The sequence below is a fragment of the Phascolarctos cinereus genome, unplaced genomic scaffold (assembly GCF_003287225.1).
Source record: "Phascolarctos cinereus isolate Bilbo 61053 unplaced genomic scaffold, phaCin_HiC Scaffold_5;HRSCAF=322, whole genome shotgun sequence".
Lineage (NCBI taxonomy): Eukaryota > Metazoa > Chordata > Mammalia > Diprotodontia > Phascolarctidae > Phascolarctos > Phascolarctos cinereus.
In genome coordinates, this window is record NW_027555958.1 from 360,664,358 (window position 1) to 360,670,003 (window position 5,646).

The 5,646-nt window shown below is 38.1% G+C and overlaps 1 pseudogene; it reads left to right on the forward strand.

Moving 5' to 3' along the window:
* Positions 1–1,444: 1,444 nt before the first annotated feature.
* On the forward strand, positions 1,445–5,212 carry LOC110205446 (small ribosomal subunit protein eS1 pseudogene; annotated as a pseudogene).
* Positions 5,213–5,646: the final 434 nt, after the last annotated feature.

Sequence of the window (5,646 nt, forward strand, 5' to 3'; positions counted from 1 at the left end):
AAAGGCCAGGACTGGGGCTTGTCTTTTGAGCTTTTACTATAATTTTCCATTCAAATGTCTGACATTTGAAACAACTCTCCTCTCTTTAAATGGGGTATATAATATTTTGTTTGAATATTTTATACTTTGCTGAATGTATATGAAGATGTTTTATCTTCTGAAATTTTCTGTGGGGAATGATATACAACAGATTTGGAAATATAGGTAATTACTGCCCACAAGATATTATAATGTACCATTTCCACAGACCAAGTCCTCTATTCCAGTCAATTTATTGAGTGTCAACACAATACATTTATTGATAAATATTAACTGTTGACTAGGTGCCAAGCACCACGATGCCGGGCACTGGGCCCAGTTCTGGTGATACAAAACAAACAAATCGAAAACACTTTCTGTCCTTAAAGATTAGGGGGATGAAGAAGTTTGGGAATAGAGGATAACACAGAAGTTCAACATGCATGTGGTGAAATAAATATATGTCAGGGGAGTAATGGGGAGTCTTAGGAAACAAAGTTGTTATTAAGTCTTTTTTAAGTCTGGGACCCCATTAGGGATTTACTGGTAGAGATAATGGAGTAGTTTGCTGTTTCCTTTTCCAGATTATTTTACAGATGAGGAACTGAGGTAAACTGAGGTTAAGTGATTTCCCCAGAGCCACACAGCTGGTAAGTGTCTGACACCGGATTTGAACTCAGGAAGATCAGTCTTCCTGACTCCAGGCCTGAAGTTCTATGCACTATGGTACTACCTAGCAGTCCAGTCCTATTAATAAGTTTCTCTAATGAAGTGAGATTGGTCCTTGGATAAGAGTTAATTTCCATTATGGGTAGGTCCTGCCTTTGAGAACTTATTTAACTGGAAAGGCTACAAGCCAAAACTAAAGGAGAGGGAGAGCTGGTATGTGACTTTCTGTTTGCAGATGATTGTGTACTTAATGAAGCCTCTGAGGCTGAGATGCTCCTTATGCTAATTTTGGCTTAGCATTTAACCCCAACAAAACAGAGGTTTTCCACCAGCCAGCCCCACACCATCCATATGTGGAACCATAGGTTACAGCAAATGGAGAAGTTTTGAATACTGTGGATAAGTTCACTTACCTTGGCATTATACTTTCCAGAGATATACAGAGTGATAATGAGGTTGGCACAGGAAACTGAATCACTCCCATTTGAATTGTCTTAGGAAGTTTCTATAGATCACCTGGCAAGATAAGTACCAGACACCAAGGTGCTTTCTTGAGTTGAACTGCCAAGCATTCACTCTACTGCAGAGAGCACAATTCTGATGGGCTGGCGATGTTGTTCAAATGCCAAATGTATGTTTGTCTATGAGACTATTTTACAGAGAACTCACACAAGACAAGTGCTCAATGGAGGTCAGAAAAGCAATACAAGGACACTCTCCAGGTTTCTTTGAAGAACTTTGAAATAGTTTTTGAGACATGGGAGACACTGGCACAAGACCATCCAGCATGGTATGCCCCACACCAAAACAGGTGCTATTCTCTATGAGCAAAGCAGAACCTTGGTAGTTCAAAAGAAACATGAGATGTGCAAATTTAGAGACATCTCCACTCCAAATGTTCACGTGGACTACTTGTGCCTTGTCTGTGGAAGAGCCTTCCAAGCTTGCATTGGTCTGATCAGCCACAGTCCAACACAATGTACCTTGACTCCAACATAGTGATGTCATTTTGGTCTTCTTTGAGCACAAAGGACAACAACCAAAAAACGAATCAACTGCTTCAAACTTCTTGATCAGCTAAAATCCTTCACTAAAGAGTTTCTTTTAGAAAGAATAGGAACCTTTATCTGGGTTTGCGTTTCAAAGAGGATATTGTCCAAAAACTATGTGGACTAACTTCTTCCTTTTCCGAGGAGCAGGAGATATCAGCAAATCTTCTCTTTATAAAGTACCATGGAATGGAATTCTTTAACTCAAGAAATTATCAATGAGTTAACTCTTTAAAACTGGTATCTGTATTGACGTATTCAAGTATTTTAATAATTGCACTACCTGCTTTACAGGACTGTTGTGAGTTTGTACATTTTAAATCAATAAATTTTCACTAATTGATTGATTATAGACCACTTGTACATAATACCACCATTATGTTTCAAGTACAGAAAGCACCTAAAAATCACATATAAGTGTCACTGAGAGTAAACATAAACACTTTACATACTAAAGCTAAGATTGGAAAATACCTTTAAAATTTTTTGTCAAAAAAATAACAAGAAACATTACAGTCTTTGTTTGAGCTCAGTGGCTCATGATATAGTTCCCTTTCTTCCTCTACTACCTTTCCCAAGGCTCACAACTTTCAATTCTTGAAGTTTTGCCCAGAACTTTCTGTGTTCCTCACTTCCAAATTGCCAGCTGACAACTCCATCTTCAACACTTCCTTGATTTGCTATCGTAACCAAATGAGCACCTGTCCAAGCAAACTAAGAAGTAGGAGGACCTGTGTCAAGAGCTCCCTGGATTGTGGTAAATTCTTGGTTTCAGCTGGAACTTGAGCTTTTCCAGATTTAGGACCATTTGTAGAATGGAGTGTTCAAAATTAAACTGGATTCTCCCAATCCTGCTTTTATTCGTCATGGAAGTGGTCTTTCCAAGGGGAATCTGCTGCAGATGATTTGAATGTTTGATTATTTGTTGCCTGTCTTCTCCTCTTCTTAATCTATTCATAGAATAAAGTGAAGGTTTTGCAATTACTATGCTGTATTTAGAAATGCCATCTGGGAAGCGAGCAATTGACCAAAAAAAAAAAGTTATTCCTTTCACTCAGTGAGTTGAATAGCTTTCAAATTTAATTGTCTCACCATGGCTGTTTGGGGGTTTTGTAGCCTTGACCTGTTGATCTTGTGGAAAATCTTCTTGTCAAGGTTTTATTTAAACATTCTGATGCATCTATTAACTTCTTTGTTACTGTTATGTGCTTGCTTTCACTGGGACGATGTGAAGGATTTAATTCTCTGCCTCCTCTTGTGTTTATTTGGTGTTGTCTATGTACAAGTCAAGAACAGCAAGCAAAAACAGAAACCTACCATTTTATTTCCAAGCTATGATGGGATCTAGAGAATGAAGGGCATGTTTAGGATTTTGCAGTGCCATAAAGTGCTTGGCAGTGCTTCAGGGCACACCTGGTAGGCTTTACAAAAAAAAAAAATCTCATGAAATCTTAGCCCCTTAAAGTAGTATGTTTGTACTTTGAAAATGATTTTTTATTAAATGAATGAAACAGCATTGGAAGTGTGGGCAATATGATTCTCATATGTGTGCATTTATTTCCTAAGTGTGACTTCTCTTATTCTTAAGTATCCTGACCTGTTCCTAGGAAAGTTAAATGTAGAATTTCCAGTTTTCCATTGGATAAGTAGGGAAACAGTGTGTATATTCGGTGATTAAAAATTTAGCCTTGATTTTATAAGCATATCCACTAAATTGCTAAATATTTGCCCTACTTACTGTTAAGTTCCTGTAGTAGCTTGACCACTTACAAAAATATCAATAACTACCGAATCATCTGTCTCTTTTCTCATATCTTTTTAATCATCCACATTTTGAGAGTTGAAAGGGACCACAGAAGCCATCTAGTTCAACCCATAAGTCAAAGGAATCCCCACTATAATGTACCTATCAAATGACTGTCCAGTCTTTGCTTAGTGGCTCCAAAATGGGAGACCCTGCCATTTTACTAGACAGCCTCCACTTTTGGACAACTCTAAATGTAAGGAATTTTTTTCCCCTGACACGAGCCTCTTTGTGATTTCCATCCATTACTCCTAATTTTTCCATCTGGGGCCCAACAGAACAAGTATAATCACTCCTTCACATGACATCCCTTCAAATACTTGAACACTGCCATGATGATGTCTCCCCAACTTGTCTTTTCTCTAGGCTAAATAAGCCCATTTCCTTCAACCAATCCTTATACGTCACAGATCTGAGGCCTTTCGCTATGCTGGTTGCACTTCTCTCTACCTTATCAGTGTCCTTCTTGAACTGTGGTGCCTAAAACAGATCATAATTCTCAAGATGAAGTCCAATGAGTGTAGAGTACAGTGGAACTATCACCTCTCTATTGATGAAAAATATTTTCTTCTCCAACCTCTCCATCATCCCCAGCCTCTCACCTATCTTCAAACTCTCCTAGTCTGTTGCCTACAAACATGCCCATATTTCCTCAAAAAAACTTCATTTGATATGTCCACACCACTAGCTATTGTCCATATTTCATCTCCTCTTTGGAACGAAGCTTCTTGGGAAGCTCACGTTTAATTGATGCTGCCCCTTCCTTTCCTCTCATTCTTTTTAACAATTTACAGTCTGGCTTCCCACTTAATCATTCATCTGAAACTGCTCACTTCAAAGTTATTAGAGATCTCTTAATTGCTTTTGGCTTTCAAAATGGAATCTTGTGGTGCACGAGACTGAGCAAAGTGCAGGAAAAAAAAGAGCCGAGGAGAAAGTGGTTAATCCATTTTTGGACAAAGATTGGTATGATGTCAAAGCACCAGCTGTGTTCAACATACTCAATATTGGCAAGACATTGGTTACAAAGACTCAAGGAATGTCAATTGCCTTTGATGGTCACAAATACCACGTTTTTGAAGTGAGCCTTGCTAATCTGCTGAATAGTGAGGTTGCTTTTCATTAAGTTCAAGTTGATTACTAATGATGTTCAAGGTAAAAATTGTTTGACTAATTTCTGTGGAATGCATCTTGCCCAGGACAAGATGTATTCCATGGTCAAAAAGTGGCAGACCATGATTGAAGCCCATGTTGGTATCAAAACTAATGATGGCTATTTGCTCTGCTTTTATGGTAGTTTTACCAAAAAGTGCAACAAGCAGATCCATGAGAGCTCTTATTGTGCCCGATAACAACAAATCCAGCAAATATGTAAGAAAATGAAAGAAATCGTGACCTAGGAGGTGTAGACAAATGACTTGGAAGAAATTGTTAGTAAACTGATTCCAGACAACATCAAAAAAGACATAGAAAAAGCTTGCCAGTTCATTTACCTTCTCCATGATGTATTTGTTTTGAAAAGTCATGATTTTCAAGAAGCCCAAATTTGAATTGGGAAAGCTAATGAAGCTGCACGTGAAGGTGGTGACTCTGAAAAACCTTCAGGAGGCAAAATAGCACAAAAGTTGAAAGGGCTGATGGATATGAACCACCAGTTCAAGAATCTGTCTAAAATAAGAACTTTTAAAAATTTGAAAATCATTATTCATCATGGTGATGATTTGGGGGTTTTTTAATCCATAAATCAAAATGGCGGTAATTTGGTGTTTAGAAAATTTTCTCATAAATGTGATAAGCAAATGGCTTGATCTTATCCAATGAAATTGTGTGATTGTTCTGTAAACCCAAAACTAACACCAAAAAAAAAAAATCTCAATTTCCAGATCTAATGACCTTTTCTTAATCCTCGTCCTTAGGATCACACAGCTAGTAAGTGCCAAGTGTCTGAGGCTGGGTTTGAACTCAGATCCTCCTGATTCCAGGGCCAGTGCTGTATCCACTGCACCACCTAGCTGCCCTAATCCTTATCCTTCTTAACTTCTCTTCAGCCTTTGACACTGTTGATTAACCTCTTCTCTCTAGGTTTCTATGGCATTACTCTATTCT